The sequence below is a fragment of the Elephantulus edwardii genome, unplaced genomic scaffold (assembly GCF_000299155.1).
Source record: "Elephantulus edwardii isolate Elephantulus edwardi_28Jun2011 unplaced genomic scaffold, EleEdw1.0 scaffold00012, whole genome shotgun sequence".
In the NCBI taxonomy this organism is placed as follows: domain Eukaryota; kingdom Metazoa; phylum Chordata; class Mammalia; order Macroscelidea; family Macroscelididae; genus Elephantulus; species Elephantulus edwardii.
Genome location: NW_006399762.1, coordinates 29,025,928 through 29,048,636, shown reverse-complemented (window position 1 = coordinate 29,048,636; position 22,709 = coordinate 29,025,928).

The window sequence follows — 22,709 nt, the reverse complement described above, 5'->3', positions numbered from 1 at the left end:
AGAAGGGTGCAACAATGAATGAATGGAATCCCAAAATCTCTGTAGATGTTCATGGAAATGAAAAATAACCTAAATTTAAAAAAAAAAAGAAATACTATGGGAATACTAGTACTCAAGGGAACTTCATAATCTTTTGGGCATGATTAGTAAGGGAGAAAGGTCACAACCCTAAAACATGACCTTCCTGGTTTTAAACTAGTGATTCCTTGCTGTGTGCCAACAACTGCTTCTTGGTCTAGGTGTAATTTTTATTTGAGAACAAGTACATGCTCTGGAATGTCTATTTTTCTCAATGGTAGTCATCGTTTGTGGTGGTCCACAAAGTTAAGTGCCTGTGCATAATCTTTAAAATGCAGACAGACTTTCTTCTGGTATTCCCTGCTTTCAGCCAGAATCCATCTAACGTCTGTAATGATGTCAGGATTGTACCCTTTCTCCGTACCTGTTTGATCTGTATGCTGAGCAAATAATTCTTTTTTTTTTAAATTTAGGTTGTTTATTTTTCATTTCAATGAACATCTACAGAGATTTTGGGATTCCATTCATTCATTGTTGCACCCTTCTCCCCACACAAACCCCTCTCCCCTCCCCCCCCGCCATTTGCTCCTCTCCTTGAAAATAATTCTTAAAGCCAAACTCTGTGAAGAAGGATGGGGCATCAAGGTCAATGGATGACTCATTAATAACCTACTTTATGCAGATGAAACAACCTTACTTTCTGAAGTGAGAAAGATCTGAAGTGCTTGCTGCAGAATAACCAAGACCACAATCTTCAATATGGATTACATCTCAATATCATGATAGACGGAGAAAGGATTTAAACTGTCAATGAGTCATTGTAATGGGATCCACAATCAACACCCCTGGTACTAGCATTCAGGAGATCAGGAGACATATTGCTTTGAGAAAGTCTGTAGGCAGAGGCCTTTCCAAAATACCGAGGAGTTTTGTTATTAGTTTGAAGACTAAAATGTGCTTGATTCTTTTCAATCACTTGCTATACACCTGACAGCTGGACAATGAATAAAAATGACAGAAGAATTAATGCTTTTGAACTGTGGTATTGGAGAAGACTGTTGAATATCCCATAGACTGACAAAGAATTAACAGATTTGTCTCAGAAAATGTGCAACCAGGGCATATCTTGGAGGCAAGGATAGCAAAGATTCATCTCTCATACTTTGGATATATTGCAAGAAGTCATTTCTCCATGTAAAGAGATTGCATGCTTGGAAAGGTAGGGTCAGTGAAATAGAGGAAGACTCTCAAATAAGTAGACTGACACAGTTCCTGCAGCAATGGACTCAAGTCTACCAGTGACAGTAAAGATGGCATGGGATTGGACAGAGTTCAGATCTGTTTTTGTTCATAAGGGAACTATGAGTCATACTTGACTTGATGGCATCTAACAACAATGAGAAGTAAGGAAGAAGGAATAATAAAATAAAACCAGACCAGATGCCTCCATGTTGGCTTTAGGTGACTAGATGAGTAGTAATATCATTAAATAATATAAGAAAATGTTAGAAAAGAAATTGTTTTGGCAAAAGAAAAGGAAAATACTGTTTGAGTTACCAACAATAGATATTCTGCAGATAGCTATGCAATGCTTTTATTAACAAACTGATAGAGCATTAGCATCTAATGGTCCTTTGTCTCCCTATCACTGCCAACTTAAAATCTGTTTTAATATATTGTTATTAAAAGGCTACATAGGGGTCCAAAGGAAGACTGAAAAAATTCCTAGGTAAGTGAAAAGTTTATGGGACAATCGTGTAACTATATGAGCACTTAGAAAAATCACTCGTTTGAAGACTTTTCCTGATGAATCCCAATTCCTCATAGACTCTTTTTTATTTGAACATTTAGTCTTTCCTCTTTTTTTTCTCATTCCTCTCCAAGTTTCCATATTCTTTTTCAGTTTCTAGACCTCACACTGAATATAGCACTCTAATAAGTGCCTGCCCAATGCCCAGTGGGACAATTACTTCATGACTCTTGCATGCTATGTTCTTGTTAGTGCATTCCTCTATCTCACTGGTTTTTAAATAATAGCAGTGTGCTGCTGACTCATGCTCAGTTAATGATTCACAATGGCACCTCTTAGCCTTTGCAGAAAAACCACTCTCCTTTATCCAGAATGCATGTAATTTATTTATTTTGCTCTCTTAATAGACTGCATTCTTGACAAGTACTTCCTGTTTTAACTTGTCCAGATCATTTTGTATTCAATGTCTTTCCTCAAAGGAGATAGGGATCCTTCTTTATTTTGTGTGTTAATCCAATTCCAAAATGTAAAGAATGATTTCTAAGTCTTTCCAAGTCACTGAGAAACAAATGCACACCAATGATCACGTTATGTGTGTGCCCTCAAGTAGGAACTGACTCATTGCTGACCATACAGCAGCTTATCAGAGGCAGTAAAATTCACCAGAGAAGATTGTTCATTCTTCTGCAAAGCAGCTGTTAGATTTGAACTGTGCGCCTTTTAAAAAGAGGTTTCTAAAGGGTGAGGAAGATGTTTTCCTCATGATTCTTGAGAAGGTGTTGTAACTCATGGTTCTTCTGTCATATATTGTTATGTGTCATGAAGTGGAAATCTACTCAAGTCAGAACTGACACTCGAGTGGGTTTTTTCCGAGGCTATATATCACACAAGGGGAAAATGCCTATCTTTCTTTTCCAGAGTAGCTGGTGGATCGAATCGTGTGCTATTAACTGGGCAGTGTGACTCTTTATCATTAAGCCACCAGGGAAAATCAGATGTAATAAAAGGTTATTAAAAAAAACAACAACAACCCACAACAAAATATTTACCATACCAAACAAATATCTTAAAATGTTGATTTCCTTTTTTATATTTTCAAAAAAGTAAGTAAGTGTTACTTAGTTTGAACTAAGTAAGAAAAGTAGTTTTTAAATGTCAGAATATAAAATGCCTTGAATTACATGAATTTGTATTATTTAAACAAAATTTCTTTTTATCAACCAGAAAAATTATATCACTGTAAAAGAGGCTATACTTTTAGCTTAACCAACAGTCTTTTAAACTATGATATTTCCAAAAATAATTGACATTTTAGGTGATTGTGTAATTGAGTATATGTTCTTTTTAAGAGTCATATTTTAAGTATCCTACCCATTTGTAATGAAACACAGACATTTCACTGGTACTCTCTACTTTTGGCCAAGATACATCTGACTCGGGCAATAATGTCCCTAGTCCTAGGGCCTTTTCTAAACCCAAATTATATTTCTGATAGTTCTCTCTTCATTTTCAAGTCTTTTTATTTGTTTATTTTTTTTATAATCTTCAGCAGGATTTTACTTGAGTGTGATATTAGTGGTATATATTTGGACCAGGAAGTCATGAGAATGGAGCAAGGAAACACTGCATGGTTCAAAATCAGAAAAGCAGTGCATCAGGGATATGTCCCATCTCCATACCTTTTCAATCTGTATGCATAGCAGGTCATTTGAGAGTCTGGACTATGAGCAGGAATGTGGCATCAGGATTGGAGGAAGACTCATCAATAACCTGCATTATGCAGATGACACAACCTTACTTGCTAAAACTGAGGAGGGCCTTAAGTATTTGCTGCAGAGAGTCAAGCACTATAGTTTGCAATTTGGTCTGAAGCTCAACATAAATGTTAGGGACCTCTCCAGAGTGTTGAAGAGCTAGTATGTCAGTCTAGAGACTAAAGTGCACTTGACCCCGGCTATGGTCTTCACCATTACTTGTTATGTATCAAAGAGTTGATCACTCACCAAGGATGACAGAAGAAGAACTGATGCCTTTTTGTTGTGGTGCTGGAGAGGAATATAGAACATATCATGGACTTCCAAGAGAATTAAAAGGTCTGTCCTGGGAAAGGTGAAACCAAGCTGCTTGGAGGCAATTATTTTGAGACTCCATCTAGCATATTTTGGACATGTATCCAGGATGGACCATCATGCTTGGAAGAGTTGAGGTTACAAGGTAGGAGAGGAAGACCCTTGATTAGATGAATTGACTCAATAACTGGGGTGATGAAGATAGGTGTGTCAGAGGCACTGAGATTGGCTCTGGATAGAGCTATTGTGCATAGGGTCTCTATGAGCAGCCAGGAAATTAAAAGATGAATTGCACTGGGAAAGGCTGCTGTCAAAGACTGCTCCAAAATACTGAAGAGCAATGACGTTAGTCTGGAGCCTAATGTGTTCCTGATCCAGGTCATAGTCTTTGCAATTACTTGCTATGCATCAGAAAGCTGGACAGTGACTAGGGATGAGAGAAGTAGTATTGATGCCTTTGATCTGTGGTGCTGGAGCAGAGTATTAAATAGACCATGGACTGCTAAGAGAACAAACAAGTTCATTCTGGAGAGGGTGAGACCAGGCTGCCCCTTGGAAGGAAGGATTCTAAAGCTTCATCTGACATACGTTGGACATGTTACAAGGTGGGACCAGTCCTTGGAAGGGGAATGTCACCCTTGGGAGGGTGAAGAGACAGCATGATGAGATGGATTAATTCAGTGTCTGGAGTAATGAGGATATGTGTTCAGAGAGCAGGGTTTAGGCCTATTGTACATAAGGTTGCTATGAGTTGTAGATGACTCAATGGCACATAACAACAACAACCACCACCCAAAGTTTGGTCATTTGAATCCATCAACTTCTATGGAGATGGCCGTATTCTCCTCTAAAGCTTTATAAACTCAGGAACCCAGAGAAGGGTTTCTGTGAATTGGAATCAACTCAATAGTTATGGTATCTTTCCATCTAGATATATAGACAAATATAGATACATAATTGCATTTTATTAGATCTCATAAAAGAAATTATCATATTTATATCAGTTCTCATCATGGATGAGGAGGTTAAGCATATGATCATACAATTTGATGGGGTGGGAGTCAAGGAAATGGGAAATACCGGGTGTGAAAAAAAATGTATCTGAATTTTGTAAATAAACCAGTATATTTAAAGAGAGAGAGAGAGAAAATAACCACACAACTGTTTCTAAATCACAGAAATTGACTGATACTTTTGACTATCACAATATATAACTTTTGAATTTTCTTGATTGATCATAACAGATATTTTACCTGGTTTTAAATTTTCCTCAACTACAAGAGATACCATTGCAGCACTCACTGTGTCAATAGACTTGGCTTAGGGTCTTTCTCCTTCCCAGACCTTCTGTCTTTCTAAGCATTGTGTCCTCCCTAGCAATATGCCTGAAGTATGTGAGGTGAAACTTTATTATCTTTGCCTTCAGTTAGCTCTCTGGCTGTACTTTCTCCAAGACAAATTTATTTATTCTTTTGGCAGTTCATGGGATGTTCAGTATTCTCCAAGACTACAGTTCAAGGGTGTCAATTCTTATTCTGTCATCCTTATTCATTGTCCAGCTCTTCGATGTGTATGAAGTAATTGGAAAGAATATGGCCCAAATCAAACACTTCTTAGTCTTCAAAGTGACATCGTTGTTTTTGTTGTGCTGTGAGTCAAGTATTTCTCATACCAACCCTATCGACAAAGAGTATGAAGTCTATTCTATAACTATTGTCATTTCTCTGGTGTTCATAAGGTTTTAAAAGAAAAATATTATCTAAGAAGTGGTTGCCACTTCTGCTTCCAAGTCTGTCTAATCTTGGAGCTCTATCAAACCCTGCACTCCATGGGTAACTCTTATGGCATTTGACACCCCAGTGACTCAGCTTTCAGTATCACAGCAATCCCAAGTTATCTAAGTACAGCAAATAGACAGATAAGTGCTATACCACTTAAAACAATGTTCTTCCCAAACACAGCAAAATTAATAAAAAGGCTAGCCCACTAGGCCATGATTGATTTAAACAAAAGGCTTCCAGCTCACAGTTGTTTGTTAACTAAATCCAAATGATCAATCAGGTTACACTTGATTGTTAATGAAATAAAAAAAAAATCCAAACAGTTTACACCCAACTTTCAACTAAATTAAAACGACTTACACTCTAAAATCCAACTATTTTACACAGGGACCTCCAAAATGGAGACTTAGAAAGGGCCCAACTAACTTTTCAATACCAGCTCCTTGTTGATTTAAAGGAGAGGCTTCCAGCCTAGAGCTGATTGTTAACTAAATCCAAACAACCAGTCAGCTTACATTGAATTGTTAATGAAATCAAAAGGGACCAAACAGTTTGCACTCAACTTTCAATTATACTAAAACAACCTATTCCCCAGAATCCAAGGGCTTTACACAGGAGCCTCCAGACAACTTGTTGTTGTGCTGTTATGATCCAGTCACCTGTGACTCATAGCAACCCTATGTACAACAGCCTTAAACCCTGCTCTATCCTGTGCCAACCTTATTGTCTCTGACACACCTACACTCATTACCCCAGTCATGGAATCGATCCCTTTCATTGAGGGTCTTCCTCTCCTGTGCTGTCCCTCCAACCTCCCAAGCATGACTTTCTCTCTACAAGGGCAGATCCTGCCTTGGAACATGTCCAAAGTATGTCAGATGAAGCTTCAGAATCCTTGTCTCCAAGGGACAGCCTGGCTTCACCCTCTCCAGAATGAACTTGTTTGTTCTCCTAGCAAGCCATGGTATATTCAGTACTAATCTTTAGCACCACAGCTCAAAGGCATCAATTCTCCTTCTATCATCCCTAGTTATTGTCCAGATTTCTGATGCGTAGCAAGTAATTGCAAAGATCATTGCCTGTATCAAGCATATTTTAGTCTCCGTACTGACATCATTGCTCTTCAGTTCTTTGGAGAGGTCCCTGACAGCTAACTTTCCCTATGCAATTTGTACTTTAATTTCCTGGCTGCTGGTACCAAGAATGTCGATTTTAGAGCCAAGCAAACTGATGTTATTGACAATTTCAATCTCTTCACCCTCCATCATGTTGCTGCCAATTGGTCCTGAGGTGAGAATCTTTATTTCCTTGATGTTGAGCTTCAATCCATATTGAACGCTGCAGTCTTTGACCTTCTGCAGCAAGCGCTTCAGGTCCTCCTCAGTGTCAGCAAGCACTCCTCAATTAAAATTAAAAAATTAAGTGCACCTTAGTCTCTAGACTAATATCATTGCTTTTCAGCACTCTAGAGAGGTCCCTGACAGTAGATTTTCCCATAACAATTCATCTTTTGATTTCCTGAATGCTGGTGTTAAAATTATTGATTGTGAAACAGTGGAAGCTATAATTGTTAACATCCTCAATCTTTCCTCCATCATGGTGCTGCCAATTGGCCTATGAAAAGAATCTTTGTCTTCTTGATGTTGAGCTTCAGTCCATGTTGAAGACTACAGTCCTTGACCTTCTGTAGCAAGCAATTTAGGTATTCTTAACTTTCAGCAAGCAAGGTTGTGTCATTGATGATTCTTCCTCATAAAGCCCTGCCTCCTCAATGATCTGTTCTGCAGATAGATTGAAAAGATATGGAGACAGGATACATCCCTGACACATTCCTTTTCTGATTTTGAGCCATGCAGTGGTTTCCTGCTGTGTTCTGAGGACTGCTTCCTGGTCCAAGTATAGGTTTCATATAAGCACAATCAAGTGTTCTGGGATTTCCATTTTCCTCAAGGTTAGCCATAATTTGTTGTGATTCACAGAGTCAAATGCCTTTGCATAGTCAATGAAACACAGACAGACATTCTTAATGGTACTCCCTGCTCTGCCAAGATCTGTCTGACATTGGCAATAATGTCTCTAGAGCCACAACCTCTTCTAAACCCAGCTTGTATTTCTGGTAGTTCTCTGTCAATGTAGTGTTCTAGTCATTTCTGGATAATCTTCAGCAGGATTTTGCTAGTGTGTAAGCTTAGTGATATTATTCTATAATTGTCACACTCTGTCAGATCACTCTTTTTTTGGAATGGAAATAAATATGGATCTCTTTCAGTCGGTTTGCCAAGAAGTTGTCCTCCAGAGTTCTTGGTACAACATGATGAGTACATCTAGGGCAGTATCTATTTGTTGAATTATGTCAATTGGTATTCCCTCAGTTCCCGGGGCTTTATTTTTGCCAAGTCATTCAAAACAACCTGAACGTCCTCCTTCATCACCATTGCCTCTTGATCATATGTTGTCTCTTGAAATTCTTCAGTGTCATCCACTTCTTTTTGATTCAATGACTCTGTGTACTCCTTTCAGCTTCTTTTAATGCTTCCTGAATTATTCAGTATTCTGCCCATAGCATCCTTAAGCACTGCAACTAATGGCTTGTTCTTTGTACATTTTATAGATTTATAAAACAGTTAAAATAAAATTCAAACACTAGAAAAAGCTTGGAAATAATTTTCATTGTTAATAGATATTCTCATTTATTCAGTTGCTATTTTGCACAATTTTACTGATGTCATATGTATTCTCTTTCATTGTCATGTTCAAATTCCAGTCATTTAAAGAAAAACACAAAATAAAATAATTATTAAATTGATGTTATATAGTTTCTTTGTATAGTATGAGATTGACAGTGTTTGTTAACAAAGGTCTCTGTAACTTTACTGTAGTGATAACATTGGTCTAATTCTAAGCTTTGGCTCAATATGCCATCTTTGCTATAATGCAGAAGGTAGTGGCCATTTCTCAAGTCTACTCTCTATACTGTGATATTTTTAGAGCTTTGAATTATGATAAGATTGATATAATTATTTTTGGTTAGAAATTATAGATCCAAAATATCACAAAATGTATTTAATGAAATAATCCTTTTTCACCATATAAACCAGCTGTCATAGAATTCATTTCAACCCAGAGTGACCCTAAATGAATCAGAAGAGAATTGTTCTTCACAAGGTTCTTAAAGATTGATTTTTTTTTAATGTGAGAACTAGAACCTCCAAATTTAGACCAATAGCTGAGAATTTTTAACTGCACCATCAAGGGTGCAATAAAAGTAATATTATTCCTTTCTTCAGATAAAAGTAATATACATATTTAAATACAAATTTCAATTAACAACATGAATTTTATGTGCATTAAAAATTTCACGTAGACATACTTTGTGGATAAGATAATGGATAGCTTTGTGTTATTCCTATGGGAAAATCTAAAACATTTTATTCTCCACCTCTCAGATAAGAGTCCTGTTGGTTCAGTACTATGTGTTTTACAGTTATTGGAATAAGAAGAGGGTGTGTGTGTGTGTGTGTGTGTGTGTGTAGAGAGAGAGAGAGACAGCAAGAATGCAAAAGCACCATGTGTTGTTCTATATATCTTAGTAGACTGCTAAACTGAAAGGTTAGTGGTTCAAATATTCTAGCTACTCCATGAATAAAAAGGGGGTCTCTTCTCCCTTTAACACTGAAAGCTTCAGAAATATGATGGATAATTGCTGACTTGGAAATTACTAGATGGCAGTGGGACTGGTTTTGTTGTATATATACACAGACACATGCACACAAACACATCCATCCATCCATCCATCCATCCATCCATCCATCCATCCATCCATCCATCAATTCATACATACATACATACATACATACATACATACATACATACACACAGTGTACAAAATGTTGTTTGCCATTGAGTCAGAACAGACCTATAGCTGATGCCCTGGTGGGTTTTCAGACAGTTAATTGCACAAGAAGAGACTGTCCATCCTTCTCCCTCGGAGCAGCTGGTGGCCTCCAACCTCATGCCTTTTAGATTGCAGTGCATACGTGCATTATATATAAAAATATGAGAGTGTTTTCGTTCCCTAGTAGGTAAGGAGTTGCACTGTCAACACAATGGAAGGAGGTTCAGATCTACCAGTTGCTCCATGGGTTAAAGAGATGCAATTTATAGCTGCTGCAAGTTCAGCTTTGAATCAGTTCTGACTTTACAGGAATGAATTAATGTTATAAATAAATACACATGAAGAGGCCCTAGTGGCATGGTGCCTAATGTGCAGGCTACTAACTGGAAGGTTGACAGTTTAAATCCTCTGGTGTACTTAAGGGGAGACAGATGGGCAGCTTTGGAAGTCTGTTGCAGAGTCACTGTGAATTGGTATCAACTTCATGGCACTATGTTTACATAGTTATCAAAATATACAAATCTGCATATTAGTATTTGAAAAAGTTGGTTATGTATTAAAATCCTTTATTAAAAAGAAAGAATAAAAGAGTTTTTGCAAAATTTAAAATTATATATGCATTTCTTTCAATACTCTCATTGGAAAGATAACTGTAACTGAAGTGATTCTACTGTCTTTTTAAATATTATAGCAGTTCTTTAATTCTGTTCTTGGTGGTCTCTGTAGTTTACAACACAGGTCATGAGTTTGATAGATATTGCCATACATACTATTATCAATATTTTTGTCCATGTACATCTAAATATTCTGCCAACTGATTGTCTCTTTCATTTGTCCTCAACTCACCTAGACGAGTTTTCTCTTGTAAGCTGTCAATCAGATTCATTTAATTTGGTCAGTTCATTCTGGTGCCTTACATTTGAGTCTAACAAAACAAGATCTCAGCCCAAGGTGAAGGGCACTCAGCCATCTTTCTTTAGGATTCTTATATTTTCTTAAGTATCAAATATAATCCCTAAGGCTTACATCCCCTCTGACAGTCAGTTTCTTTAAACATAGTCTTTTGGTGAGAGTGGATCTGCTTGATGGATGGTCCTGAACAGGAGTTATGTGATCTCTGGCCTTTGTGTGATAGAAAACATTTTTGGAAAAACACCATCTCGAATAATCCATCATGAAACAATCTTTCAATTTATCTGTTGTGACTCTAGTCTTCCTGCACCAATATAAATGTGTTTCAGATAATGTTAGTCCCAGTTCAGATGAAGTTCTCCGTTTGGCAATTCACCCACCACTTGCCAGCTGGAACAAAGCCCTCTTGAACTAATATACACATTTAAAATCCAGGCCCAGATATGGGACGAGTTATTTGTTGAACATGGATCGGATCATGTGTGTGAATGTAGCAGATGTGGAAATGCTGCTACAGCCAGATTCAGGGGACTCCGCTGGCCCAGGCTGCTCTGGGAGATCAAGAGGCCATCTGGCCATCCCTACACCACCTATTATCACTAAAGATGTCATTTTCAGTGTCAAAGTGGGAGTTGTGCTTTGTTTATATTTCTGTTTCTTTTAAGTACCCATATCACTCACCCAACAGCCATTTCTCACAATGTTTATGCAGGTGAGAACCAGCAGGAGAAAGGCCTTTGTGAATTAGGAAATAGAAAACCACCTATGGTCATTTGAATCGTTTCCTAGCATATCAAAGTTTCATTTCTATTTTGGCTGTAGTTTCACAGCCAAAAGAAGCCAAACTGTGGATGTGTAACTTATTTGATTACTTAAAATACGGATTCTTAAATCATTCACTCCATCCCCTTACAAATAGCATACAGTGAACAATCTGTTTGCAATAATAAGAGGTATAAAAGTTTCCCATTTCCCCTAAGCTACATAGATGGTGATACTAGAACTTCTTTGTTTACTTTGCACCTGAATTCCACTGTGGTAAGTTTTTGGAAGATTCATATCCTAAGAGAAAAATCCAAATGGCATTCTGGCAGATGACAAAAAAAAAAACAACACAAAAGGGGACAAATGTAGTTCAATTATATATTAACTTATAAACAGCAATGTCCTAAATCCCTTGGGGAAGCTAGCAAAATTGTGGGGGGAAAAGGGGAAAAATTACTACAAACACATCCAAGAAAGAACAGCATATCTAAGTAAAATCAAGATCAGGAGTTCAAAATAAATAGTTTTATCATTAAGACCAAAAACTACGAAAGAAAGCAAAGTCTTAAATTACTCCAAGTCCTTGAGCCTGAAGGTGTGATTAATCAATTAAAAGTTGCAAAGCATTTAAGGATTATAAAATTTCCTATCAATGAGAAGAATATTATGATTTTGAAATAGTGATTCATTAGAAGATGCCATTCCCAGCTGAACCTGACTACCTGACTGTGGCCAATGGCAATAATAAGTCTCCAAGCTGATCCCAGGACTGACACAGAACATTCAGTTTACCATCTGTTATTTTATTTCATACAAGCTTCAAAAGAAATTGACAAAAATTCGAGAGGAGGATGAATAATTTTATCCTTGACATTAAGTCTTCTCATTTTCAGTGGGGAAATTACCCACTAACTTTGAGTCAACTCCAACTCATAGAGACCCAACAAGACAGAAAAAACTTCCTCATAGCAATTCTGAGAGTATGTATTTTGTGAAAACAGACTACGGAGCTCTGGTGGCATAGTTCATAAGGAACTAACACAAAGGTGGTACTTCCTCGGCAGTTGGAATTCAAGAGAGATTCTTTAGGAGAAAGATGAGGAATCAATAATAGTGAATTTACTTCTTGTGAGGTTTTGGTTTGAAGGAGCAGAGGGAGATCTGGTGGCCTAGTGGTAAAAGCTGTACTGCAATCCCAAAGGCCCACAGTTCAAATCCACAAGCTGTTCTATGGGAGGAGGAAGGGTCATCTCCTTCTATGCAATTTACAGTCTCTGAAAATCTAATGGAGGGTCAGGTATAGATTGGTTCTGACTCTACAGCAAACAACAACAACATACTGCCTAATCTTTCTTCCACAAAGCAATGGTTGTTGTTCATACCTGTAACCTTTAAGTTAGGAGTCCATCAAGGCCCCTTTAGGGAAATTAGAAGGAGAAATAATGGTAATAAATAGATTAAAGAAACTTAATAACATTCTATATATATCAAGGAGCATGCATTAATTAACTATTTACTTTTTTGACAATCCTGTTACTATTCAATATATTGTGACCTATGGTAATCAAATAGGACATGTGTAGAAGGCCCTTTAGGATTTTCAAGGATATCGTCTTTACAGAAGGAACCCTCATGGTACAGTGGATAAAGCACTTAAGTGCTAACCACAAAGTCAGAAGTTCAAATCCACCAGTTGCTCAGTCAGTGGGATTCTCTCTCTCTCTCTCTCTCTCTCTGTGTATTTACCTTCAAGTTGGAACAGACACATACTTGACCCACTCACTAGCCAAGGCTTTAAAACAAATGGGAGGAGATTACCATTCTTTCTCTTGAGGAATCTGCTTATAAGTTCAAAGTGACAGAGAAGTGGGGGTTTTGGTTTTGCAGTGCAGCTTTCTACTGGTTAGCCATGAGAGCTCACACACTCACACATATTAATGTGTCTGTGCGTGGGGGCGTGAGAGCGAATTGGCCCCCCAATTCTGTCCCCACCTGATATTATACCACAAACTTGCTACGATTGATGTAGCTCTGGGGGCCTAGTGGGAAGAAGCTGTACTGCAATTGTAAAGGCATATATTCAAATCCATCAGGTGCTCCAAGGGAGAAAGGTGAGTAACCTGCTCCTATGAAATTAAGTACCCACTGGACAGTCAGTTATGAGTCTATTAGACTAGAAGCCACACAACAACAACATTACCACAAAGCCAGTTCTAGCTGATGTAGTGTGTTTTGTGTTGGACTATCATTGAAAATCGAGTGGTTAGAATGCACCAGGTTCTCGGAGAGAAAAGTTGATAAGTATCCTCAGAGATTTACAGCCTCAAGATTGCTCACATGCCCAAAGTACTAAAGACAGAGCTTCAAAATCCTAGTCTCCAAGGATATACTTAGTTAGAATTTTTCCTGTTTGCAAATACTTTATTTCATAAATTCATTTGTATGTGATAATAAATAATACTAGTTTCAAATGGAAAAAAGAGAACCAATGGTGTTACCAACTGTTGGCATCAACTCCATGACAATAAGTTAGGGGGGTTTGGGGTTTGTTTTTGTTAATATGGAGCAGAGTGTAACTGTTGCACAGGTTTCCAAGCAGATCTTTACAGAAGTAGTCTTCATCTTGCTCATTATTTGAACCTGGTTATTTGAACCACCCACTTTTACTTAGCAGTTATCAATAGAGTCCTTCACTAAGCATAAGAAGCCCAAAAATTAATTTTAAACATTTTCTTATTTGATAGAATTATACAAGACATTTTAAGAGATTGCTGTTATCCTGAAACATTTTATTTTTTAGAATTGACTATATAGGATATTTAAGAAATAAAAATATTGATAGCAAAGGAATGCTGATGATATGATCAGAAAAGATTAAAAACTCTCTCATTCAATCCTATCAAAAGCAATTTACATTTACAACACAGTCCCAATATACCAAATTCCTTTTTCAAGGAGATTGAAAGGAAAATTGTCAAGTTTATTTGGAGAGAAAAGAGAGTCCCAAATAAGCAAAGCTCTTCTGAAAAACAAAAATGAAGTGGGAGGCATAGCATTCCCTTACTTCAAAACCTACTTCATAGCAGTAGTAACCAGAACAGTATGTATGATACTGGTGCAAAGACAGGCCTATAGGTCAATGGAATAGATTTGAGAATCTAGAAATAGACCCATTTGTCTATAGTATTCGACAAGGAAATGAAACTTATCAGATGGGGAAATGACAAGCTCTTCAATAAAAGGTGCTGGCAAAGCTGGACTGCTTCCTGCAGAAAACTGAAACAGGATCCACATCTCACACCATACACAAAAATCAACTCAAGGTGCATCAGAGACCTGAGAGTAAAGCCCAAAACCATAGAGTTCATAAGAGACAAACTAGTATCAAGATTAGACAGTCTAGTCTATGGTATAAAGAGACTGCCAAATACAGACACAAATGCATAATCTGAAGAGGATAAAATTGATTATATCCCTTCAGAACTTTTTTCCAACAGAGTGAAAGAAAACCTACTGACTGGGGAAAAAAACCATTGGGCAATACCTTTCAGACAAAGTCTCGTATCAAAAGTTTACAGAATCCTACAGGGCCTCCACAAGAAAAAGACTGATACAATTACAAAATCGGCAAAAGACATGGTAAGACTTTTCTCATAGGAAGATATTCAGATGGCTAACAGGCACATGAATAAATGCTCCAAATCACTGGCAATAAAAGAGATGCACATCAAAAACACGTGGAGAAGCCATATCACTCCAGAAGCAGTGACAAAGTTTAACAGGGCGGGCAGCAAGTAATAAATGTTGGAGAGGATGTGGAGAGATAGGAACTCTTATACACTGTTGGTGGGAATGTAAAATGGAGCAACCACTCTAGAAGACAGTTTAGCATTTCTTCAGAAAGCTGAACATGGAAAGTCATATGGACCCAGTTATTCCACTGCTTATAATGCAACCCAAGATAATGAGAACAGAGGCACAGAGACACCAGTGTTCATAGCAACATTATTTACCATAACAAGAACATGGAAACAGCCCAAATGTCCAACCACAATCAAATGGATAGAGAAATTATAGTACATTCACTAGATGGAATATTATGCAGCATATAGGAGCAATGCTTTTGTAAATCACTACCTAACTTGGAAGGGACTGGAGAACATTATGCTAAGTGAGCTAAGTCCCATAAGGATAAATACTGTATAAGGCCATTCTTTTTTAAAAAAATTTTTTTTCTACTACTTTATTTACAAACTTCAAATACAAATTTGAACAAATTCTTTCAACTTTCCTCACTCCCCACCCATCAAATTGTAAAACCCTTTTCCCCTGAACATCCACATCCCTGTGCTTCCAGCCTCTCCCACCCTTCCTGGATCTTTATGCTCATTCAACAATAATGGTTTTATACAATAATGCTCTCCATTACCTCCCAAGTTAGGTGATAATTTATGAAGTTACTGCTCCTGCGTGCTGCATAGTATTCCATTGCATGAATGTACCATAATTTCTCAATCCATTCATTTTTGGTTGGACATTTTGGCTGTTTCCATGTTCTTGCTATGGGAATACTGCTACTATGAGCACTGGTGTACAAATCTCAGTTTGTACCTCTGTTCTCATTTTCTCACAGTATATTGCAAGTAGTGAAATGGCTGAGTCATATGGAATTTCTATGTTCAGCTTTTTGAGGAAGCACTAAAATGCCTTCCAGAATGGTTGTATCATTTTACAATCCCACCAACAATGTATAAGAGTTCCTTTCTCCCCACATCCTCTCTATTACCTGCTGTCCTGTTAAATTTTGCCACTGTTACTGGAGTGAGATGGTTCCTCATTGTGGTTTTGATCTGCATCTCTCTTATTGCCAGTGATGTGGAGCATTTCTTCATGTGTCTGCCATTCGAATATCTTCCTCTGTGAAAATTCTTTCAATATATTCTGCCCATTTTGTAATTTGGTTATCAGTCTTTTTCTTGTGGAGGCCCAGGAGTATTCTGTAAACTTTTGTTATAAGACTCTTGTCTGACATGGAATTACCAAATGTTTGTTCCCAGTCTGTAGGTTTTCTTTTCACCTGTTGGAAAAAGTTTTTGATGTGCATAGAGATTTAATCTTTAGAAGGTCCCATGCATCAATTTTATCTTCTTTAGATTGTGAATTGTGCATTTCTGGTTGTATTTGGAAGTCTCTTTATACCTTGGACTAGCGCTTCTAAGCTTGATCTCAGTTTGTCTCTTAAGAATGTTATGGTTTTGGGATTTATTCCCAGGTCTCTTATGTACCTTGAGTTGATTTTTGTGTATTATGTGAGATGTGGATCCTGTTTCAGCTTTCTGCGGGTGGAAGTCCAGTTATGCCAGCACCATTTGTTGAAGAGGTTATCATTTCCCCATGTGATAGATTTGATTTCCTTGTCGAATATCAGTTGACCATAGATAGCTGAGTCTATTTCTGCATTCTCAATTCCGTTCTATTGGCCGATGTGCCTGTCATTGTACCCGTACCATGCTGTTTCAGTTACTACTGCTGTATAGTAGATTTTGAGGTCAGGGAGTGCTATACCTACAACCTAATTTTTGTTTCTCAGAAGTGTTTGGCTTATTCGGAGTCTCTTATCTCTCCAAATAAAGTTGATAATTTCCCTTTCTATCTCTTTGAAAAATGAATTTGGTGTCTGGTTTGGTATTGCATTGAACATGTAGATTGCTTTTGGTAGGATTGTCATTTTCACCATATTGAGTCTTTCTATCCTTGAACAAGAAACATTTTTCTTTTTCTTTAGTTCTTTATTGTGTCTTTTAGAGATGCTCTATAGTTTTCTTTGTAAAGGATCCTTGTATCTCTAGTTATGTTCACTAAGACCATTTTGTAGAACATGTAGGACCCAACGGGGAGACGGTGGGAGCAGAGGAGTAAGGATGAGCAGAATGGGGGTGGTTTATTCATGGAGCCACACAAGTTGATGAGTGGAGGGAGTGGTGGGTAAAGGAAATGGGAAAGATTCGGTCTGAATAATAGTATATACAAACTTTCTAAGTAGTCAGTATGAAATAAAAATGTTATTAAACAAACAAACACAAAACTCTCTCATTAAATCACATAAACATCCATATCCAGGCATAACCCACTCTATTAGCTTCATTTTACGGAGCCTAAAACAATCTATTAAGCTGAGAAGCAGGAGTGGCATCCACTTCCACAATAGCTTGCCTCTAGAAACCCTATGAACCTGGAGAAAGGACAAAAGTTTTACAGGAGGTGTCTAGGACTTTTGTTCATAGGGTCGCTATGAGTCGCCTGCAACTCCACAGCACTTAACAACAACAACAAAACAACCTATTATACCCAATATAATTAGAAGCTCAAGTACAAAATAACAATTTTTCCCCATGAAAGACAGATGATTATTAAAGTTACTAAACATCATTTAACTGTGAAGTTTTTGTTTGTTTTCTTTGTTTTTAGATACCAGTATAATTTTCCTCTGACCTTCAACAGTTATGATTAAGGTCTGGTTTACATAATGATAATTCAAACTATTGCTCATTTTATCTTTAATATATACTTAAAATAAAACTAAGGGGAAATATATATATGCGTAGTTATTCAGGAATGATTTTCTACTAGAGGAACCAGTTGAACTCTAGGGTCCAACAAAAACCCTGTCTCAATAACAGATAAAGTCTTTTCTCTCATTCCTATCTTCTGGTTCCTACTGAGTGAGAAAGATCCTGTTCCATGTTCTGGGACATAATGCCATAATTTAACCATAGGGATTGCAGGCAAGATAAAAGGAGTCCAATACAAATAATTCATTGGCTGTTTGAAGGCCTGAGAGTGTAATTTTTAAAAATTAGTTTTTAAATTATTAAGGTTTTATTAATTTCAACTTTCTCCTTAATCTACCTTCTATGACTTCCCCTCCATTTTCCTTGTGAGATTAAATGACATAGGAGACAATTGTGGCATAATACAATGTCACGGAACTGAAAGACGGGCTTTTGGCTTCAAGTCTCTTCCTTACACTATTTGTTCTGGGGTAGATCTCAGACACTCTGTGAGCTTCAATTTTATTATATAAAACTAGAGCATTACTACTTCAAACACAGGACTATTATTATGAAGATTAACTGTGGAGAGTGTTCAACATGAAATTCAAGGCAAATCCAAGATGTTATTTGTTTTGTACAATGAAGATCAAATAAAACAACATCATCTCAATACAAAGAAAACATTTGACAGATGTGGCTTTTTAGAATCTATTACATATTTTAGTTTATTTTATTCTTGTTTTTACCTATGTCTTGAGATTATTATTCTTAAACCTTCTCTTAAATTGAATTTGCTGCCCACATTTAGAAATGGTATCTTCTACTCTTCAGTAACTAGGAATACAGTGATGAAGCTGGTAAAATATAGAACAAACACATCCATCTTGTGTTCATCAATCTGTATAGACCCCTATGGTTGGTATTTCTGAAGTGATTCAGACCAAGGTAAATTTACAAGCCTTTCTATTTGACTGAGAGAGTGTGTTGTGACCAGCAGCTGGTATTCCTAAAATAGGATAAAACACAAACATTCATTCTCGGTCATCATGTCTCTCTCTTTAGTAATAAAATCTTCTCTTCTGGACCACTTGGTTGTGTTCAGTGTTATTTCAAATAGCAGTGACAAATGTCTTAGTTTAGAAACAAAGGAACATATTTATTCTTCCTTAGGTGTTAAAGTAGAGTCAGTGTGACTGAAAATCTGATGAAATAGGATGACCAAATTCTTGAGTGAAAGAAACAATCTTCTCCTTCATCCCTCTGTGAGCTGCTATGCTCTAGCTGTCATCTCTGGACAAGTCCATTATACATATCTCTCCTTCAAAATATGCCATGACAATGTAACACTCGAAGTCTTAGCCCTTCCATACTTCTGAAAAAGAATGCACTTTCCTTTCATGTGCTTCCAAAATACGGCCATGTGATTGAGCCATGAGCCCAAAGTTCTGCAGTTTCTTCCAGGAACATCTAGGTGATATGCCTGCCATCATATTTCACCCACTTAAGACAACACATTTAATTAGGCAGACAAAACAGATAAAACATCTACATTTATAACAAATATGAAATAAAAAAACAAGGGCTGTCTTTTAGCAAGATATCATTATTTTCTGTGAGTCTATATCCTATTAGATAGAATCTATACAGAATAGTCACATTTTGCTTTTCTAATTTCAGTACACAACAAAGCAATTCTATGAAAACTAGCTGCTGGCTGGGTTACAAGATGTAAAATCATTAGTCTGTACATTTAACTTCCGCTCTTTGCATATATGATGAATAAAGCTTGTTAATACCTCTGGGTGTGTTCTAATGCCAGAAAGGTAATTGAGAGGTAAGGGGGGAAAAAGATACTTTCTGTCTTTTAGACATTTGTAAAGGTTTTTGAAATGCTAATAGAATATTAAGTCTGATATTTGAGGGTTACAGTTGTAAAGTGCTGAAGATATTATTTAAACTCATTTCACTCTTAGCATTGGGACCATAAGAAGATGACAATTCTCCCTTGTATCTTCCAAGTCCTTTGATGTCTGGCTATTATCTTACTGGTTTCTGACTTAGGTCCTCAGCTGAATGGCTTGACTTTATTTTATTTGTACGCCATTATATTTTAAGAAGTTTAAAGAAGTATACAAATGAGGTTATTTCTTTTTCTATTCTTCTTCATAAATTTTCATTGAGGATAAATGAAAATGGATGGCAGAAGAAGATATGAAAATTGCATCAGAGCAATAAGAGGCCAAAAAAAAGATACATTGAAGTTAAAAAAAAAAAAATTGAACAGAAGACTTCAAAGGGCACATTGAGAAAACAAAACAAATTATTACTGTGATATTTGTAAAGAGCTGGAGTCAGGGAATAAAAAAGAAAAGAACTTGCTTGACATTTCTCAAGCTTAAAGACCTGAAAAACAAATTTGAGCCTCAAACTGCCATACTGAGAGATGCTATGGGTAAACACTTTAATGATTCAGGAACCATCATAAGAAGATGGAAGGGTAATTTGTGGTACATCACACAAGGAAACATTTTGTAGCACTGGAAAGAAAATGAACTTGTAAAACACTACACAACATGGATAAGTCTGGAAGGTATTATGTGTTTGTTGTTGTTATATGCTGTCGAGTCACCTGCATCCCATACTGACCCTATCTAGAGTTGCTCTGAACACTTCCCTGTCCTGAGTCAGTTTCATTAATTCCGACACAAGTATCTCAGTTAAAAAAGGACAAACGTGACCTATCTATTCCAATACTTGAAATATACCCTAGGAATATGAGAACTGAGGCACAAACTGAGATTTGTACACCAATGTTCATAGCAGTATTATTCACCATCACAAGAACATAGAAACAGTTCAAATGTCCAACCACAAACAAATGGATTGAGAAATAATGGTACATTCACACAATGGAATACTATGCAACACACAGGAGCAATGATTTTGTAAATTATTACGCAGTTTGGGAGTGACTGGAAAACATTATACTGAGTGAACTAACTCAGTCCCACAAGGACAAATAATGTATGAAACCATTATTGTAGAATGAGTAGAAGGATCCAGGAGGGGTGGGAGAGGCTAGAAGCAGAGGGATGTGAATATGCAGGAGGAGGTGGGATTAATCATTGGGTTGTACAATTTGATGTGAGGGGGTGAGGGAAATTGAAAGTATCTGTTTGAATTTGTATCCAAGTTTTGTAAATAAACTAGTAGGGGCAAAAAAGAAAATTACATCATTGCAAAAAAAAAAAAGACATATATTGCATGGATATGCAGAAAAAGAACAGGGAAAGAATATAGATAGATAATGATCATCACACTGGAATGGGAAATGGGAGGGACCTTCTGAAGGAATAGGATGATTAAATATTGTAGGTAAGGAAATGGAAAATCTGGAACAAGATGTGCATTTCAAAGTGAATTGGGCGTGGGAGAAGGGAGGAATAGGTAAATTAATTAATTAACTAATTAATTAATGAAAATCCATACTCTCTCTGTAAACTTTCACTAAAATCACAATTGAGAAAAAAAGAAAATGGAAGAGAAACAGAGTCACTGTACTAAAAATAATTCGTTGACAATGAAAAATATCAGGAAGTTACCATATGAACAAAAACCAATGGTAACAAAGGAAAAAGTTCAAGCTTCACTGAAGACACTAGCAAAAAATAAGTCCCCAGGGATAGATAGGATATTAATTGACAAATTTCAACTAACAAATGCAGTCCTGGATGTGCTCATCAGTCTATGCTAGGAAATTTGGAGAAAGCTGCCTGGCCAACAAATTGGAAAAGATCCATATTTTTTCATTCCCAAGAAAGAGCATCAAACAGAACCTGGAAATTATCAAACAATGTCACATGCAAACAATATACTACTGAAGATAACCCAAAACCAGCTGGACAGTACATTGACAGGGTACTTCCAGAAGTTCAAACTGAGTTTAGAAGAGGCTGTGGCACCAAGTCTATAATTGTTGATGTTGGAAAGATCTTAGCTGAAAGCAGACAATACTTGAAGAATGTCTGTGTTTTATTGACAATGAAAAGGCATTTGCCTATGTATATAATATCAAAATATCGCTAGCATTGAGAATAATAGGAATTCTGGAACATTTAATTGTGCTTTTAAGAAATCTATGTCTAGGCAAAGAAGCTATTGCCTGAATGGAACAAAGTAACATCTCATGGTTTGAAACAAGTATGTGCATCAGAGTGGGTTCCTTTCTGTGCCGCTGTTCAACCTGTATGCTTTCTCCAAATTACTTGTGAAGTTGGACTCTATGAAGAAGAATGTAGCATCAGGAATGGAGGGAAATTCATCAACAAACCAGGTTAGGCAAATAACACAATACTTGCTGAAATTGAAGAGAACGTGAAATGCTTGCTGCAGAAAATCAACGTCTACAGCCTTCAATATAGAGTGTTGTAGTTGTTGTTGTTGTTATGTGCCATCAAGTCGCCTGTGACTCATAATGACCCTATATACAACAGCCCTAAACCCTGCTCAATCCTGTGCCAATTTTACTGTCTTTGTACACCTACCCACATTACTCCAGTTGTTAAATCAATCCATCTCATCGAGTGTCTTCCTTTCCTGCACTGTTCCTCCGACCTCTCAAGCGTCGATGTCCCTCTCCAAGGACTGGTCTCACCTTGCAACATGTCCAAAGTATGTTAAACAAAGCTTCAGAATCTTTGCCTCCAAGGAGCAAAGACTTGTTTGTTCTTTTAGCAGTCCACAGTATAGTCAATACTCTTCTCTAGCACCCCAGCTCAAAGGCATCAATTTTCCTTCTATCATCCGTAGCCATTGTCCAGCTTTCTGATGCATAGCAAGTAATTGCAAAGATTATGGCTTGGATCAGGCGCACCTAAGTCTCCAGACTTATATCATTGCTCTTCAGTACTTTGGAGAGGTCTCTGACAGAAGACTTTACCATTGAAATTCATGTTTTAATTTCCT